Consider the following 21033-nt stretch of genomic DNA (forward strand, 5'->3'; position numbering starts at 1 on the left):
GATTTTCACACAGGACTGATGTTGAAATTATTATTATGATATTGGACATAGGATATAGACTGGCTCAGTTCACTACATCCAATCATAAAAATGTAAATTTTAAAAAAAGATATATCATAGTGTAGAAGCTAGTCTAGTATTATAGTGAACAGTACAGATCATGATTATACTGCATGATAAGGGTTAACTGATGGACTATGTTTATGCTATGGCTCTATCAATTAACTTGAACTAATTTTTTTTTATAAATGAAAGAACGGTCTATTTGATTAAACACAACTCTGCCAAACATTTTTTTGTACATTTTGTGCCAGTGGCACAATGATACATGATGACTGCGTTCTTGAAACTGAAATGCGGAAATGTAATTAAGTCTTAAGTCCTCGCATAGATTCTGATACTTTCATCAAGCTACGTTAATCAAATATGACAATATTCATTGTTATTACTTGACCACCTAAATCGCCGGTCCTTAGTTAGTGCTGTATGACCGGTCCCTTAGTTAGTGCTATATGACCGGTCCGAAATTTAACACCATATTTTGTTGGGCTTAGTCAAAACTTGGAAAATTAAATAACTGAAATCTATTTCTGATGTCATGTAGAAACGCACTTAGAACCTGGGACTATAAATTTCACTATTGACTGGCAAGCCATACTATAGAAATAAGAATGTATAAATGAAATACATGAATATTGACCGTCGGCAACATGTGTTCTAGACATGGTTAGATTTTTTTTTCTGTCTACCATATTCTACGTGCATATTTTCTAATATTTATCGCTTAAAACGGAACAAGTATTATTCTCAATATGAACAGCTTCCTTAGGTCGTGACGGACAGCCCGTTTATGTAAAACGAATAAAAAAGGACTAAATTGTTTTCTCAGTCTGAATTATATGTCTGGTATTTCAAGTAAACACTGATAATTAGTCAAAATTTCTATAACTGGTGCACTGTTATAAGTGCGTGTAAGTGCACTGAAGCAACCAGTATTATTCTTGCTATTTACGATATAAATAAATTTCCGAGACCAAGTTTAGGCTCTCTGTTTATTCATTTGTTATTGGTTACCAAACTGGGCGACTCCCTACGAAGATTGTTGCTGTCAGTAGTATTTCAACGACAGAATAATGCAAGATACAGAAAAAGATGCCCCGACAACCAGAAGCTTCCCTGGTTTTTTAGCATGCCAAGTGTAAAACACCCATACACAGATCTCGTATCTCAATGCAAGTGTTTATAGTAGCGGCGGATCGAACACGCGACACCAGGTCTCGTAATGAGACAGGCTGTCTGTGTATATCCGTCTTTCCTATGGAAAACAATATCAACAACAGGTATGTATGTCAACAAAACGTCCGGTTAGTTCTCTATGGAATATTTAGGAAAGAATGATAATTTTTGAGTATAGAAAATCTCAAAATATTTAGAGTGTGAATAGGAAAGAAAACCTTATAATAAATTCAAAAGCTGCATATGAATTTACAAAAATCAGTGGTAAGATGTCTGACTCTCAGATTAAGTACCAGAAAATACAGTTCCGTAAATATTGTAAAAAGAAGTTCAACTTGGAATATTCTGAGAAACAAAATCGATATCAGTGTCAACAGTATTTTATTTTAATTAAAAATGATACGTTGACCTAATTAGTTTTATTGATCCTGTATAAGGATGTATAAAAGTCGGGGGACGAATGAATCCAAACACGGCATCTTCAGTGAACATCTGACCAGTCTTGAAATGGCTTTCAAAACTCACGGACCAGAGCTATGTGCACTTTACCTACCGAGCTAACCATACGGGCTTGAATTTCACGAACTTCACTTATGTTAACCAAAGTCAGAGAAAAAACGAATGCAGTTAGATTGCAGCGAAAACACTACAAGTTTAATCATGAATCCATGAATATGCGTTTCTCATGGTGCGGCTCATTTGCTAGTGCACATAATTTAAATTGATGTATGGGGTATATGGTGAATATTGAAGTCTGCATTAAGGTAGTGGACCCGTTACGACATTCGGGTATTTTCCGTGTGATTTCGTTTTCTCGTCCGCTATTCCAGTTCTCTTCGGCCGTAAGTGTAGCTCGTGAAAGCGATGGTTTCCGGTGATAACCGGAAAATACCGAAAGCATATACGGAGAATACGTACTCGAACGGATATTACCGATTGTTATTACTATTCTACTATCTTAGACGCTTGCAGAAAACAATGCGGCTATGACGTTAAAGATCTTTATGTGCATACAGTTTCTCATAAAACGGTTGAAAATTATTTCATTTCAGTTTAAGAAATAATAAAATATTTTAATACGGTACAGACATCTGCAAATCAATTTTACTGGGCTACAAGCTGCCGTTCTAAGCATAATGAAAATGAGATTTTTTGTACAAATATTTAGATAGATGAAATTAGCCAGAAGATATTAAAAGAGAAAACTGAAAAGATAACACAGGGAAGGTATGCAGTGCATGTGGTAGGTCGGAACTGGATATTCTTCGCACTGGATGCTCCATCATTGGAAGATATTCACTTACTTCATAGCTTTACATACTCCTGCAAATTTAAAGTTTTAGAAAAGCGCATTATAACAATGGTACTAAACACGTCTTACACACCCTCAGGTTTTTTCTCAAGCAACTGTCTCTATCAGTCCATATTGCTGTTATAGTCCAGATCATGAGTGTAGTGTTTGTTTTTGACTGATATCATTTGACATTAATTTTCGTATATTAGACATTAGACATGACTATTTCTTAGAAATATATAGAACGAAATTTTATCATTAAACTTTCCTTTTCGTGACTAAACTTCTAGGCTTGTGGAGCTTTCTTTGTGTCGCAGTTTCAGCAGCAATTATACTAAAATAACTTGTTCGGTGATATTAACAATGCAGGCTTACTTAACTTGAAAACGAAAATATATAACTTTTTTGACGTCCTGCGGTGCAACATGATATCTTTTGCAACACATTGCATCTACTCTTACACAGATTAGTCTATGAACTAATGAGAATGTAGGCTTAATATGTTATTTATTATCAACTTGCTTTTCTGCCATATTTTCATCAATTTTAATAAGGCATTCGTCTCTATTATTGCCGACAAATACAAGGGTTATATTAATCATTTCATAATCAAATATTAAGGATGACAGTAAGAAAAAGAAATTTTGAGATTTTTTAGCGATATCAATAGTTATTTATGTAAAAGAATGGGCCGCAATATTGACTTTTACATAAACAAAAAGACTCTTCGTTGTTATATTTTCTGGCCCTTTAGGATCATGGAGTCTATTCAATACAAATGTAGATGTGTAATAGAGTTCCGCTTAAGCCGGTGCTAGGGGGCGTGAGAGGTGTTGCACAGTTCATTACCTCTCATGAACAGGCTCAATCAAACCGAGTCTGCTATTATTCCGTTTGGCTGCATTCTATGCTTTTTACAGATTTTATCCAAAACTTAAATCTGTAAAGAAAACAAAAACGTTATTTCTATAAAGACTTCAAACATTTTCTCATTTCGTGTCTTTTTAATAGGGGATGAAAATCCCCGAGACGGTAACGTCCGTATATAGTTATTCGTCTTTGTTGTCTGCATATACTGAGGCAATTTTTTCGATGTTTTCCGGTTCCGGTTTATGTACACAACGCAGACTGGTTGTCTGCAAGAACATCCGAGCACCCCGAATCAGTCACAGAAATTCGTAAACCGCGCCAACATGATTCATTTTACTTCTTTTTCGTAATGAAAACTGTACATGCAATTGAAAAACACTTTTAAAACAGTAAGGAAGTGTAAAGGCCGTCAAGTTTCTGCGTGGAGTACAAACAAACAATAAAATCCTAAAGCCAGTGCGAGAACGCGGTGCATGACGTCACCGTTTCGGCTTCACGTAAATTTTGCAAAGTATGGTATTCGCTGTAAGAGGTATGATGACACTAAATGTAAACTGTAAAGAGCGAAGTTTTATTTCTTTTGAGTGTTGAATATTTCTTCGTAAGTAGATATATAAAAGATAAATCCCCATGCTAGGCAGTGCCTTAATTCATATTACCTACCGGCTCCTTCGTTTAAAGAAGTATTGCAAATCAATTACAGAGCGATTCGGCGATTTTACATGACACAAATGCATGCTATTGTTCTTTACATTAATTGTTTATTCAAGAATCAGAAAGAAAAGAATTTATTCAGAATAAATGATGTAATGAATAACCGCTTTGGATTGGCTAAACATGTGTAGGGAAATTAGTTAAATTCAACGAGACAATCTGAATTCTGAATTTTTTATCAAAATCATGCTTTAAAATGTTGTCTATAAAAAGTCCTGCTAAAACAATTTCACTTCTTATATACAATAGTAAAACAGTAAAATTGCTGACAAAAAATGGACGGCGCACGATCCCATTAGCTCACACTGAGCACCTTATGCTCAGATGGATTTTAAACTATTTGTTTGCGCATCTGCTCTTACCAAAAAAAAAATGAGAACTGTCATTTAACTGCAATGTCCACGGAATATATTATTCAGAATTCATTATTCGCGCAGATGTCAGTCTTAAGACACACGTGTTTAAATAATATAGATTAATATAGATCGGCGGCAACATATGCTCCAGACATAATTAATGTAAGAAATACATTTCTATTTTCTGTTTGCATTTACGCAGTACAAATATAGTGAACGTTACTTGTTTTCAACAGACAAATTATCCATTGTCCTCCCTCTTATAGTTGATGAAATAGTACGAGTATAATGCTGGTAATGGCGTTTTTAAATTAACCGACAAATATATTCTGTAAGATGAAAAGAGCTCCTCAATAGATTGTATACAACATGAGACTCTTAGTCATCATCTCTAAGTTTTATAGCTCACAAAACGGAGCTTGAAAAAGCGACCAGGCAACCAACTCGCATTTCCCATTACAGCCTTGCTTCAGGAAAAGGCGATCGCGAAAATATCAGCTACTAAATTCACGACATCATTGAGGCAACAATTGCAGGTTCTGATGTCTTTTTGAGGACTACCGTTTCTGTTCGGTTATGTAAGAATGCTTGTATCCATCGGGTAGTATGGCCTTGTATTTTAAAGTGTTGGCTGGATGAAGGAAAATACTATGGGAACTCTTTATCGCATGCGTTAGAAAATCCGTGACGAGAATATCAATGGTCTATTCTCAGCCAAGAGTAATTTATATTCTTCACCAATGACATCTGATAGGAAATAAGTTCTCAATCAGATTTCTTGCTTCGTCTACCTAACTATCACTAGTGATATAGGCAATAACATCCGCAAATAAGACCTCATAAAGCTCAAACAGAGGGAAAATAGAAGGCACATGTCATTCTATCCAAATACAAAGTATTCTTCATAATTAAAAAGATGTCAGTCACCCACCCATTGTCATATCCACCAACATGTTCAATCAGGAAAACATCTAGGAAGCAATACCAACACGAAACATTAGATAGTGTGGAACAGATAAACTCGAAACATCAGCTTCCAGAGCAGATATCTATATATCTTTTTTTGTTCCAGCATACAAAACACTTGTTAGAACCATTGTTGAATGCACCTGCACAGTCTGAGAACTAAACCGCAAACACTTTGTCCAGAAATAGTCCAAGGACTAAACAAAACAATCATGCGTAACTGACATGCTCCCTGATCTAAACTGAAAGTTATTTCAAGACGGGAGAAACGGGACCAGGCATCACTATGATGTACAGGACTAGCAAACAACTAGTCTGACCGTTTTCTTCTACTACATTGTACCATGCACAACACATAACCTACAATCGCCACATTCCTACAAGATACCACAATGCAGCCTGTCCTATCGCCTGCACTCAAGTCTTCCCAACAAACATCAAAGTGTACAACATCCGGACATTTGCCCCCCAGGACATTTGCCCCCCAATAAAAAAGAGGACTGCTGGACATTTGCCCCCCAGTTGAAATTGCAGATAGGACATTTGCCCCCCCAGTGCTTATTTCTGAAACGGACATTTGCCCCCCCAATATTTTTGTCCCCTAGTGATTTTTTAGGAACTTAGTAGAAGATAATTATCATATTGTAGATAACAATGTCTTTGTTTCTTACATCTTTCTAGTAGATAATTGCCAAATTAACAAGTTTGAGTGTTAAAAACATTGCACAAATTAAAGACTTATAACATTGTTATGAGCACTTTTATAAATCAATAATAGGCTATTATTTACCTTAACACCTGAATGTAATTAACATATTCATAAAATTTTTATCAATAAAATTGTTTTGTTTTTTTTTGACTAAATATTGCCTTTTAGAGTAATTTTGATAATAAAACAACATAAAACAAAGTGTATCTCCTGGCACATAGGACAAAAATATTGGGGGGCAAATGTCCATTCTAAAAATAAGAAGTGGGGGGCAAATGACCTATCTGCCATTTCAACTGGGGGGGCAAATGTCCAGTAGTACATTTTTTCATTGGGGGGCAAATGTCCTGGGGGGCAAATGTCCTACAATCGTCTCTATACATCATGCCAGTTGTACCAGTACCTCCAGGCGTCAAATAACCATAGTCTATATTTATATTGTTATTCTTTTAGTATTATATCATCTTCGCTGTACATACTTCACATTTTATTTTATCCTGTGTTAGCACAACCAACCTGGCAAGCACTTCAATTAGCTGATGGTGGCCAGTATAAGAAAAAAGAAAAAAGAAATTAATATTTTCAACTTATTAAGCAACGTTGCTTTTTATTACAGGTACATGATTGTGATGTATTTTTTAAATTTTTATACATGAATGAAACATTGCCTTGGTATACAGTTATGAATCCTTTCAAATGAGCTTATTCAAATAAAAATTAGGACTAGCCTTACACTTTTACACTTGTACCGCTAACCGGATATTCATATGCAAATCAAACAGATGCAATGTCTATATTAAACAAGAGCTGTCTCCGTAGGATGACACATGCCCCCGATGGCACTTTGAATGAATAGTTATGGCCGATGTTAGAGTTTAGGACCTTTGACCTACGGAGCTGGGTCTTGCGCGTGACACATCGTCTTACTGTGTCACACATTCATGCATAGTTATTTTAAAATCCATGCATGAATGACAAAGATATGGACCGGACACGCCCATCAATGCACTATCATGAAAAATGATCTTTGACGTCTAAGTGTGACCTTGACCTTTGAGCTACGGACCTGGGTCTTGCGTGTGACATGTCGTCTTACTGTGGTACACATTCATGCCAAGTTATTTGAAAATCCATCCATCGATGACAAAGATATGGACCGGACACGCCCATCAATGCACTATCCTTTAACATCTACGTGTGACCTTGACCTTTGAGCTACGAACCTGGGTCTTGCACATGACAGGTCGGCTTACTGTGGTACACATTTATGCCAAGTTATTTGAAAATCCATCCATCGATGACAAAGATATGGACCGGACACGCCCATCAATGCACTATCCTTTAACGTCTAAGTGTGACCTTGACCTTTAAGCTATGGACCTGGGGCTTGCGCACTGCACGTCGTCTTACTGTGGTACACATTCATGCCAAGTTATTTGAAAATCCATCCATCGATGACAAAGATATGGACCGGACACGCCCATCAATGCACTATCCTTTAACGTCTAAGTGTGACCTTGACCTTTGAGCTACGGACCTGGGTCTTGCGCACTGCACGTCGTCTTACTGTGGTACACATTCATGCCAAGTTATTTGAAAATCCATCCATCGATGACAAAGATATGGACCGGACACGAAAATTGCATACAGACCGACAGACTGACAGACCGACAGACAGACAGACGGTTCAAAAACTATATGCCTCCCTTCGGGGGCATAAAAAAAGTAGCGAAAGCGATCTTCAGATTTAAGAAAAACAAATATTCACTATCCACATTTTCATTTTTGTCTTGTTGGATAACCCGCGGTGTTAAATTTTTTTCAATTGGTTTGCTTGTTTTTGGTTTAGCGCGTTTTTCAACAATATTTCAGTTATGAAACGGCGAGCAGTTAACCTAACCTGTCTTAACCTGTTCTCCGCAAGTAACTTCAAACTTCACCAAAGGAATTAGAGTGGAGGGCGAATTATTTCTGAAACAATGTAAAATAAATCCCTAAACATACCAGTGAACGTATTCTAACACTGTCCGGTAACTTATATTCGTTTACAACGGGTAAGTATATTTCTACAGATACAGTGGAACGTATATACATATATAAGATTATGTTTAGTAAATATCTCGCAATGTTCTGGATTTTCGTGCCTGTACAAGTTAAGAATTGCACCTCTCTATTATCGGAAGTTATGTTTTTGACAGTAAATCATTGAAATATTAGAGTGAAGAGTGATTCTTCTACAAATAGAGTAAAACTAACCAATTTATTAAGATCTTCCTTGTCTATATTTAAAATTGGTTTAAAACAGTTGAGGAAAACCGAGCATTCCTAAAGCTGTAAATATGAATGCATGACATTCGAGGAAATTGTTCATAGTTCTCAAAAATGGCAATTTTCACTACATTTCAGTAGGTCACATGCAGACTTAACAACACAAATAACTTAACTATTGTATTATTATGATAACTATATTACTGAAAAAAATAGATACTTATAAAAAACACAAATATATTGCAACATAGTTAGGAGTTAATATCATCGCTATCGCCATTTAAAGAAGAAATAGTTCTTCATTTTCAAAATGTGAAGCCTTAAGAATTTCTGTTGTTGTTGTTGTTTTGTGTTGTTTTTTTTTTCAATAACAAAATCCGAAATTAACCAAATGTCTGTTGCAGCAATATGTCAACATATGACTAAAATCTATACATGTCTTTCTTTTCATTTGTGATACTGGTAAAACTTATTCCCTTTACGTTGAAACAAATGATAAATGACAACGACTTCAACTTCGCTCAGAGTCGTATAATATTTTATTATCTCTTTGTTAATCATATTCAAAGATGTATAATTGATATATATTAATATTGATTCGGTAGTAACATGTGTTCCAGATATTTATATATGTCTATAAATGGTAGGTATATTTATATTTTTCCATACAATACAGATGCGTTTTAATATATTTGTATGTATGATACTATTTCAGAAGTCTTTGCCATACTTTGGATCAAGTTCAGTCTTTTTTTTTTTTTAATCATAGTAAAACTGATACAAAAATTATGAAACTGATATAAGGTGATAACTATCGAGCTCACATTTTGACACTAAACCAAAGTCATGTTTTTTTCTTAATTGTTTAAATCAAATATCACAATTTCATTTTCTGCCATTGATGTTCTTAAAAAATACACCTAATTAATGAAACACACATGTATAATGTTTAAACAAAACTTAATGAAACAGTACATGTATACTGCTAGAAATGTTGTTTTAAATGACATTCTAACACGAGCCAGATTTATTTTCCTATTAAGTAAAGAAGACCGAAACATATGCAACATATTCCTGCTTGCTTGTCAAAATTATTACGTCAAAAAAAACCGTCAATCGTCATAGCGGCGCACTTGAAAAAGCACACAAAGCTATATGATGGTTATAATCAATGATTTATATAATAATCCTTGATAACGTGTTTGAATCGAAAGAATAGTAATTTGCTCTTGAACATCATCATTGTTTATAGTTCAGATGCGTAGTATCATAGTTCCTTAAGATCTCAACTCCAAACAATCATTTTATTCAACAAATCATTGGGATGTATCATTTTTTAAATGACGATTACGTCGTCATATGACAGGGGTTTCTTTTGTATACTTTATGCTACATGAGACTCTTACTAGTGCATCATCATTCTGTCTTGTAACATTTTTTTTAATCTTACAGTAGCTTGACAATCGCTAAAGGTTTCAAGATAGTTTTACAAAAATGTAAGTTCAGACAGGACATGACTATTTATTTTAACACACTTGTCTACTGCTGTTCGAACTACGTGTATATACGTTTGGTAGCAACATGTCCGTACCGGCGCATTTGCACAAAAACCAGAAAGAAAATGCTTTCCATTCCTATACATATTGTTATAAGGAGAGAACGTGTCTCTTATGTTTCTACGTTATTTATATATAGTCTAGGTATGACGTGTTCTGCTGTGGTTTTTTTCCTGGTCTGGTACCGGTTGCCAGGCACAAGATCCGTTAATTATTTTGTATTAGGAATGATGGCGCTGCACAAATTTCCAGCTGGTGTTCGAGATAACGGCAAATATCGATGCCTTCTCCTTGTCAGTTAAACGCAGTTGCAGAATGCACGATTGTTGCTCTTGTTAAAGTGGGAAGGTATTCAGAGAGTGGAATTATATTAGTCTGGTTAAATTTAATTTTCCAAAGACTAAAATGAATAACGAAGAGAGTAATATACTTTTTAGTGTCTCATAAAACGGTTGAAAATCATTACGTGAGTGAAATTGTCAGTGTTCCGTATTTAATCAATTTCTAAAACAAAAAAGTAATTATTGTGCCGACATTAAAATCCTGAGTACCTAACGACATAGGCATTAGCTCCGCTGATGAAATCCTAATTAAAAGCTCCACAGAACAGTTCAATGTAAACAGCTCTACTACCTATATACCAGATGATTTTATTCTGCGAGTAACGCTAATGTAATAGCTGGAAGAATACAAAATCCCTTTTGTTCTTGAAAGTCGGTACTGTCTCTGCGAATCTATTAAAATTACTGACCTGAAACAAGTTTTATATTCTCCTCTATGGAATAAGCACAAATTCAGATCCAAAACAGACACGAATAGCAGTTGGTACAAGAAACAGATTGTCAATGTCACAGATCTTCTAAATGAAAATGGGAAACTTTTATATGTTAGATGAGATAGCTGAAGCTCTCGGGCTATTCTCACCGAAAGGCACCGCTCTCCCATATATTAACATATACATAAAGAACATTGTGCTTATGAAATGCCAAGTTATAATAAAGCTGGTGTTTTTGCAAGTCAAGTGTATATGTATAATATCAAGTTATGTCTCGTAAGTCAAGTTTATTACCAGGTCATTATGAACCTTGTGTTCTCGCACAGTGTATATATTAAACACCAAATCATGACGAACCTTTTGTTCTTTCACAGTGCACCAAGCTATAACGAGGCTTATGAATTATCAATAAACCATATACTTAAATGCATTTTGACAACTAAGTGGGTCTATACATAATAGGATTACAGTAACTTATCTATTTATGCCCATATATCATTTATTTTCACAAAGTAATGCCAACTGAGACATATTTTGCCTGGTGCAATTATATATTATTATATAAAAGAACCATATTTTGCACCTTTTCATCATAAAAGAAAAATATTTTAGAGGTTTTATTTATTTTGTTGTCGGGATTATTTTCGAAAAGGAAAACTGTTTGGCATTCAATTTGATACTTCTTGTTCAAACTTTGTTACTTTTAGACTAACATTTAAAGAATAAAAAAAAAAGATGTTAAAAGTTCAGCTTTCAAAAAATCAATACATGCCAGGAATGATATATCTTCCCATATGTATATGCTCGCTTCGATCACAATAACTATAACAATAATTATCATATCCTACAGACTCAAAACCAAAGTCAGTTTGGAAGAAGATAATTATAATCTGGCTTCAGTGCAAAGTTATAGTTGAACTCCATAATTTAACTACCAAACATGGAATTATATATTGTGTCTCTTCAAATCTTATCAAGTTCTTATTTTTGGAATTAGCTGTATCTTCGTGAAGGTACAGCCAATTAATGTTGGCATTGACTCTAATATGAAAATCTGATCAGGGAATTTCGTAGGAAAAAACTTTAGAATAAAAAATAAATAGTCAAAATTAATTACATGATTTGAAAAAAAAAGAATGGCGATTTATTTCGACCTTTAGAAATTCTATGAAGGCTGAATTTGTAAGAAACTAACATTAAAGTTACAATACGTCTACTGACAATATTGAAATACAAAGTAATGCAGGAAATATTGTAACAAACACCTAAACATCAGTTTCAAAAGATATATTAAAAGGAGGCAAAATCCTACAACAGAGATTTATAATCGTGCTAAAACTTGTTAATGGTGAATAAAGTATTATAAACGATAAACGGCCTAGTAATAGTCCTTTTCTAGAGCAAGAAAGTAAAGGCGTACGCTTGAGTCTCTGTATATGAGTTGCGCGAATTTGTTCCCAATAATAGAATTTCTTCAAACTTTGGATATTAAAGGAAATCATCTAAGAAACAAAGATATGCAATAAATGTCATAGGTCACAAGTATTGAAAACGTGTTATCTGCCCTTGAAAACGGCATTTTGGGGGAATTTAAGATAATGTTATTGAATTTCTATATTCATTGTTTAAGGATGATCTGTCTTTTCTTTAAAGCTTCTGAATAGCAATAAAATTAATTGAATGGAGCCCTCGCAAAGAAACCTTTTCTTCAAAGGAGCATGCCCACTGAACGTAAACAGAAGTGCCTCCCTTTTATCAAAGGTCCTGCATTAAGATCAGGCACCCGTAATAAAGTTTCCAACACTTTAAAGAGTTACTCAGGTAATTTAAAGACATAGATCTATGTTCACTATTCCACCTATGTATCCAATTAAACATAAGGAAGTAATATTTCTCTTTGTATTTCTATACAGAAATAACATTCCAGAGCTTTTCTTGGGTTTCTTGAACTAACATTGAAGCAATTTCATCTTTTTTTACACATCGCAATTAATTACATGATTTTTCTCATATTACGTCATTTGAAACTGTGATATTTTCTATGACGTCATCGTATAAATCTAAGAAAAAACAATATCAAAGGTATGGTGGTACATTTCTGACACGAGGTAGCTTGGTAGTTATAACGGTAATATTGTAAATTTTTCAGATAATTCGTGCATTAAAAATACCATTTCAGCAATAAATTATATTATCTAGATATTTTATTTATTTCTTGAAAATGTTCTAGCGCAAACTTTCGCGTTAATGCTTGAAACTGTCATGAGTTGTTTACTGTTTAGTAGCTATCTCATACAATTCTAAACTTTCATGAAAACATTATCACAATATTTTTTTTTTTATTTTCAGTAAATTAAGGCTATAAACTTTTCAGGAAAGTTTAAAATATCAAGATAATTTCTTGAATGTATTTAGATTGCTGTCTATCTAATAAATGGCAGATGTGGGCACTTGCGCAAAACATATCGAGATGGTAAAGTAAATTATCACAATAACATTCCCAGGAATCTTTCGATCACTGAGATATTCTATCTTGTGGCAGAAATATGCCACCACACAAAGGTGTTCCTAGCACTGTCTGTCGTGTTTGTTACAGATTTAATTTTCTGATTAAATCTATGTCCATATTAAGTTTCATTTGTCGTGTTTGTTACAGATTTAATTTTCTGATTAAATCTATGTCCATAATAAATTTTATTTCCAGTTCATAGCTTTTGCTGCTCAACGTTAGCTTATAGCTTCGCTACCTCTTAAGTGACTTCTTTGCAGATATTTCGTTCATGATTGGTGTTAACCGACATATTTTATGTTTCTTTGTAACAAATGCAGTATTTAGTCATGACGGACACCTTATGACTGTGTCTTTTTGAATTTATTTTATATCGAGTACATATAATTTCATAAGGAAAACAATGGTGTTTAAATGTAGAATATCCATCATACATGTCATTATTTAGACTAATACGATCATACGGTTTTTGAACAAATATATGGGTTCGAACACCTTTCTATATCAGATGCACTCGCGTGTCCATACTCCACCAAATTCCTTGATAAGACAATTAATAAAAAAGCAAATGTATCTTTTTTGATATAATATCGTTTTTCGACTTTAAGTCTTTTTTAAAACAAAAAAAAGAAAACCGGAGTAACCTGTTGAAGGATCCAGTTGTCATGGTTTACTTTGGAATTATATTATCAAATACATGAATTTCTTTAGTTTAGAGTCTATCGGAAGAAGAAGCAATAAATTAATCAACAAAATAATACATCAGTTGTTACCATATGGTTTCACATTCAAATAACAAAACATTAAGGTATAGTTTTATTAAAGCAGTTTAAAATTAGATAAATAGATATTTGTGGTTTAATGTTACAATACATTGTATAAAACATTTTATGTTAGAAGACAGTGTGATAGCAATTAAAAACGACATGAAGCGGCGCTCCATAAAATGTCTATAACGTAAAATTGATGAAATCATTACCTGTCGTAAAACGATTCTTTTGTTTTTAATTTCGCCCACAACATTGAATTCTTAAATGCTAAAAGTTATCTTACCTTATCTTATCTTCCTAAGCTTCGGCACTAATAACCTTTAATGTCACAATTCTCAGCAAATTAGATAAGTATTTTATGAATATCCCTTTTGTAAAAGATCTGAGTAGTACCAATTACAAATCCCAAAGCCAATTAACTATAATAATCCGTTAAAGGCGGTTATGTACATAGTTCAGACAAACTTATTGTCAATTCGTAAAGCCTATCACTGCTCCATATGGACAATATTGCTTTTCTGGAAAACACACAGTGCGCATGTCCACAGGAAATACGTTTAAGACTGTATCGGGTTTTACAGATAACATCTGACGCTGCAACAATGTCGGGTGTCGCCATTTATCAATATCTAATAACGCCAACCTTGTTATTTCAGTCCTGGAAGTAGGACTTTTTACGAGAAAGTCATGTTGAATAAGTCTCGTAATTTGTCATTAAACTGTTATCTGTCTATAATCTACTCTAGACGAATAAATCTTGTCTAAGGATTCGTTGTTTTTTTCTGTCACAACTACCAATACTGGAGGTCAATGTATAGGGAGGGTGATTCAATAAATTCTATATTTAATTGCCTTCAACAGAAACCGTTGTACATAACAGCACGGGACTTCCATGTTTTCGATAACGGATGCATACTCAACATGAAGGACGTCTTAATGACTGAAGACTCGGCAGAGCCTGAGTATCCTCTGCAAGGTAGCACTCCAGTGGATTCCATCCCATTGTGGACTTACAGGTAATGAGGAGGCAGACCAACTGTCTAAGCTAGGAGCTCAGTCAGAACATCCAACAACATCTGTGAGCTATAAAGAGAAAGTCACCATCATCAAGGCACTAACGAGATCAAGGATAGAGGAAGATGCATTTCATTTCCTTGATCGGTCGGAACAAGTGATGCTGGTCAGACTTCGCTCAGGACACAACATGCTCAATGCTCACATGTACAAGAAATACAGACTGCCACGATCACCAACCTGTCCATGTGGTGAGGAAGATCATACTACGGAGCATGTACTCCAAAAATGTAAAAGGCTTGACCAGGAGCGAGTTTCGACTTGGCCAATATATACCTCGATCCACCAGAAACTGTATGGAGGCAGTGAGGATCTGCGGCAAACCACAAGTTTCATCGAGGCTACTGGTCTGACAGTGCAGGGCGAATGAAGAAGAAGAAGAAGAAGAAGAAGAAGCATACTCAACATACCTGTGAAATATCGATTTAATCCAGTTACAACCAGGTATCTCCAAAAGAGATATTTCTAAATTGTGTCATATTCATGGCTGTTCTGTATTGACAAGTTTATTGGCAAAATTCAGCAATATAAAATTGCCTTTGGACCTTTGACGTTAAGAACAGTATTTGTTGAGCTAAAATGTTAAGAGGGTCAAAATAGTTTTCATGAAAGTAACCATCCAGGCAGACCTGTTGTTGCAGCAATAAAGAAAACAATTGATGCCGTCAGTGTTATGGTAGAATAAAATTGTTGATGTATGCAGCACATTCACTGCTTGCTGTCAAATTTATTACGTCAAAACGTCAAACGTCATAGCGGCGCACTGGAAAAGTAAACCACACAAAACTATAATATGAATATAAAAACTATATTCAATGATTTATATAATAAGCATTGATAACGTGTTAGAATCGAAAGAAAAGTGATTTGTTCTTGAACATAATCATTGTTTATAGTTCAGATGCGTAATATTGTAGTTCCTTAAGATGTTAACTCCAAACAATAATTTTATTAAACAACAAATCATTCGGATATATTACTTTAAAATGAAGATTACGTCGTTATATGAAAGGGGTTTCAGTTGTACACTTTATGCTACATGAGACTCTTACTCGTACATCATCATACAGTCTTGTAACATAATTTTAATCTGACAGTAGCTTGACAATCGCTAAGAAAATCAAGATAGTTTCCACAAAACTGTAAATTCAGACAGGGCATGACTATTTATTTCAACACACTTATGGTCACACTGATGTTCGAACTATACCCTTTTGGTAGCAATATGTCCGGTACATTTTCACACAAAAAAAAAACAGTAAGAAAATGCTTTCCATTCCAATACATATTGTTATAAGGACAGAACGTGTCTCTTATGTTTCTTCATTATCAATATGTAGTCTAGGCATGACGTGCTCTGCGGTTTTCTTTCCTGGTCTGGTACCGGTTGCCAGGCACAAGATCCGTTAATTATTTTGTATTATGAATGATGGCGCTGCACAAATTTCCAGCTGGTGTTTGAAATAACGGCAAATATCGATGCCTTCTCCTGTCAACGCAGTTGCAGAATGTACTGAACGTTTGCAAGAATGTTGCTCTTGTTAAACTGGGAACTTATTCAGAAAGTGAGATTATATTAGTCTGGTTAAATTTGATTTTCCAAAGACTTAAATAAATAACGAAGAAAGTAATATGTTTTTAGTGTCTCATAAACCGGTTGAAAATCATTACGTGAGTGAAATTGTTATAGTTCCGTATTTAATCAATTTCTAAACAAAAGTAATTATTGTGCCGACATTAAGTTCAGAGTACCTAATGCTATAGTCATTATCTCCGCTGATGGAATTCTAATTAAAAGCTCCAGAGAACAGTTCATGTAAACAGTCCTACTACCTATATACCAGATGATTTTCTTCTGCGAGTAACGCTAAGGTAATAGCTGGAAGAATACAAAATCCTTCTTGAAAGTCGGTACTGTCTTTGCGAATCTATTAAAATTACTGACCTGAAACAAGTTTTATATTCTCCTCTATGGAATAAGCACAAATTCAGATCCAAAACAGACTCGAATAGCAGTTGGTACAAGAAACAGATTGTCAATGTCACAGATCTTCTAAATGAAATTGGGAAACTTTTATATGTTAGATGAGATAGCTGAAGCTCTCGGGCTATTCTCACCTAAAGGAACCGAGCTCCCATGTATTTACCTATACATAAAGAACATTGTGCTTATCAAGTTATAATAAAGCAGGTGTTTTTGCAAGTCAAGTGTATATGTATAATATCAAGTTATGTCTCGTAAGTCAAGTTTATTACCAGGTCATTATGAACCTTGTGTTCTCGCACAGTGTATATATTAAACACCAAATCATGACGAACCTTTTGTTCTTTCACAGTGCACCAAGCTATAACGAGGCTTATGAATTATCAATAAACCATCTACTTATTATTATAATAAATGCATTTTGACAGCTAAGTGTGTCTATACATAAAAGGATTACAGTAACTTATCTATTTATGCCCATATATCATTTATTTTCACAAAGTAATGCCAGCTGAGACATATTTTGCCAGATGCAATTATATATTATTATAAATTATATAGTATTATATAAAAGAACCATATTTTGCACCTTTTCATCATAAAAGAAAAATATTTTACAAGTTTTATTTATTTTGTTGTCGAGATCATTTTCGAAAAGGAAAACTGTTTGGCATTCAATTTGATACTTCTTGTTCAAACTGTTACTTTTAGACTAACATTTAAAGAATAAAACAACAAAAGATGTTAAAAGTTCAGCTTTCAAAAAATCAGTACATGCCAGGAATGATATATCTTCCCATATGTATATGCTCGCTTCGATCACAATAACTATATCAATAATTATCATATCCTACAGACTCAAAACCAAAGTTAGTTTGGAAGAAGATAATTATAATCTGGCTTCAGTGCAAAGTTATAGCTGAACTCCATAATTTAACTACCAAACATGGAATTATATATTGTGTCTCTTCAAATCTTATCAAGTTTTTGTTTTTGGAATTAGCTGTATCTTCGTGAAGGTACAGCCAATTAATGTTGGCATTGACTCTAATATGAAAATCTGATCAGGATTTTTCGTAGGAAAAAAACTTTAGAATAAAAAAAAATTGTCAAAATTAATTACATGATAAAAAAAATGAATGGTGATTTGTTTCCACCTTTAGAAAGTCTATGAAGGCTGAATTTGTAAGAAACTAACATTAAAACGTTACAATACGTCTACTGACAATATTGAAATACAAAGTAATGCAGGAAATATTGTAACAAACACCTAAACATCAGTTTCAAAAGATATATTAAAAGGAGACAAAGTCCTACAACAGAGATTTATAATCGTGCTAAAACTTGTTAATGGGGAACAGAGTATTATAAACGATAAGCGTCCTTGTAATAGCCCTTTCTAGAGCAAGAAAGTAAAGGCGTACGCTAGAGTCTCTGTATATGAGTTGTGCGAATTTGTTCCCAATAATAGAATTTCTTCAAACTTTGGATATTAAAGGACAATCATCTAAGAAACAAAGATATGCAATAAAAGGTCACAAGTATTAAAAACGTGTTATCTGCCTTTGAAAATGGCATTTTTGATGGAAAATTAAGATAATGGTATTGAAGTTCTATATTTATTATTTAAGGATGATGTGCTTGTTCTTTAAAGCTTGCAAAAAATGTTTCTGAATACCAATAAAATGAACGGAATGGAAACCTTTTCTTCGGAGGAGTATGCTCCCTGGACGTAAACAGAAGTGCATCCCTTTTATCAATGGTCCTGCATTAAGATCAGGCACCCGTAATAAAGTTTCCAAAACTACTTTAAAGAGTTACTCAGGTAATTTAAAGACATAGATCCATGTTCACTATTCCACCTGTGTATCCAATTAAACATATAGAAGTAATATTTCTCTTTGCATTTCTATACAGAAATAATACACTAGAGCTTTTCTTGGATTTCTTGAACTTACATTGAAGCAGTTTCATCTTTTTTTACACATTGCAATTTAACTACATGATTTTTCTCATATTACGTCATTTGAAACTGTGATAATTTCCATGACGTCATCGTATATTTCTAAGAAAAACAATATCTAAGGTAGTTGTAACGGTAATATTGTAAACTTTTCAGATAATTCGTGCATTAAAAAAACAATTTCAGTAATAAAATTAAATAAAATGATATTTCCTAGATATTTTATTGTGAAAATGTTCTAGCGCAAACTTTCGCGTTAATGCTTGAAACTGTCATGAGTTGTTTACTGTTTAGTAGCTATCACGATACAATTCTAAACTTTCCTGAAAACATTATCGTTATAAATTATTGTTTCTAGATATGTTTTTTATTTCCAGAAAACCTAAGGCTTGAGATAAAAACTTTACAGAAAAATTCGAAATGTCAAGATAATTTCTTTAGTTATATTTATAAAGTATCGAGATAGCTGCCTAGCTGGTAAATGACAGCTGTGGGCACTTATGCAAAACGTATTGAGATAATAAGGTAAATTATCACAGAAATATTTCGACTATTAAGATATTCTATCTCGTGGCAGGAATATGCCACCATACAAAGGTGTCCCTAACACCCTCTGTCGTGTTTGCTACAGATTTAATTTTCTGGTTAAATCTATGTCCATATTAAGTTTCATTTCAAATTGATAGCTATTTGCTGCTCAACGTTAGCTTAAAGCTTAGCTACATCTTAAGTGACTTCTTTGCAGATATTTTATTATTGATTGGTGTTAACCGACATATTTCAATATGTTACTTTGAAACAAATGCGATATGAAGGATTCTGTAAGGGCACCGTATGACTATGTCTATTTGAATTTTTTTTATATCGAGTGTACATATTTCCATAAATTAAATAGTGCTGTTTATGAAAAAAAAGGTTTTACAAATGTAGTGTATCCATCATACATGTCATTATTTACAGTTTTAGAAGAACATATGGCTTTTGAACAAATATATGGGTTCGATCATCTTTCTACATCAGATGTACTCGCGTGTCCATACTCCACCAAATACATTGATAAGTGTAAATGAATCTTTTTGATATAATATCGTTTTTCGTCTCTATATCTTTTTTTAAAACAAAAAACGGAGTATCCTGTTGAAGGGTACAGGTGTCATGGTTCATTTCGGAATAATGAAATAAATGAATTATTTTCATTTAGGGTCTATCGGAAGAAGAAGCAATAAATTAATTAAAAAAAAAATACATTCAATGTCACCATATGGTTTCACATTCAAATATCATATTAACATTTAAGTATAGTTTTGTTAGAAGTTAAAAATTAGATAAATATGGTTTAATGTTACAATACATTGTATAAAACATTCATGTTAGAAGACAGTGTGATAGCATTTAAAACGACATGAAATCACTTGCCATGTGGAACCAGACTGTTGCGGCGCTCCATAAAAGTCTTTAAGGTAAAATTGATGAAGTCATTACCTGTCGTCAAATGATTTATTTTTTAATTTAGCCCACGTCATTGAGTTCTTAAGTGGTAAAATGTTATCTTACCTTATTTATCTTTCTATGCTTCGGCACGAATTACCTTTAATGTCACAATGCTCAGTATATTAGATAAGTATTTTATGAATATCCCTTTTGTAACAAATCTGAGCAGTATCAGTTACAAATCCCAAAAGCCTGTAAACTATGATAATCCGTTAAAGGCGGTTATGGACATACTTAAGACAAACTTATTGTCAATTCGTAAAGCCTATCACTTCTCCATATGGCAGATATTGCTTTTCTGGAAAACACACAGTGCGCATGTCCACAGGAAATACGTTTAAGACTGTATCGGGTTTTACAGATAACATTGCAACAGTGTCAAGCATCGTAATTTATCAATATCTAATAACGCCAACCTGATTGTTTCAGTCCTGGAAATAGGTCTTTTTTACGAGAAAGTCATGTTGAATAAGTCTCATACTTTGTCATTAAACAGTT

General features: G+C 33.8%; 1 protein-coding gene across 2 annotated transcripts in view; it reads right to left on the minus strand.

Moving 5' to 3' along the window:
* The window catches only part of LOC128549622 (uncharacterized), a 45134-nt gene extending 24305 nt beyond the window's left edge, over window positions 1-20829 (minus strand). The window contains exon 1 of one of the 2 annotated variants that reach the window (XM_053526726.1): window positions 20599-20829. The gene's annotated coding sequence lies outside the window, so the exon portion shown is untranslated. Of the gene's footprint in view, window positions 1-14306; window positions 14521-20598 lie in introns of those variants that run through there. The other variant, XM_053526727.1, reaches the window with a different exon arrangement.
* Between the last annotated feature and the right edge of the window lie 204 nt (window positions 20830-21033).

Source organism: Mercenaria mercenaria, chromosome 16 (genome assembly GCF_021730395.1).
Source record: "Mercenaria mercenaria strain notata chromosome 16, MADL_Memer_1, whole genome shotgun sequence".
NCBI lineage: Eukaryota > Metazoa > Mollusca > Bivalvia > Venerida > Veneridae > Mercenaria > Mercenaria mercenaria.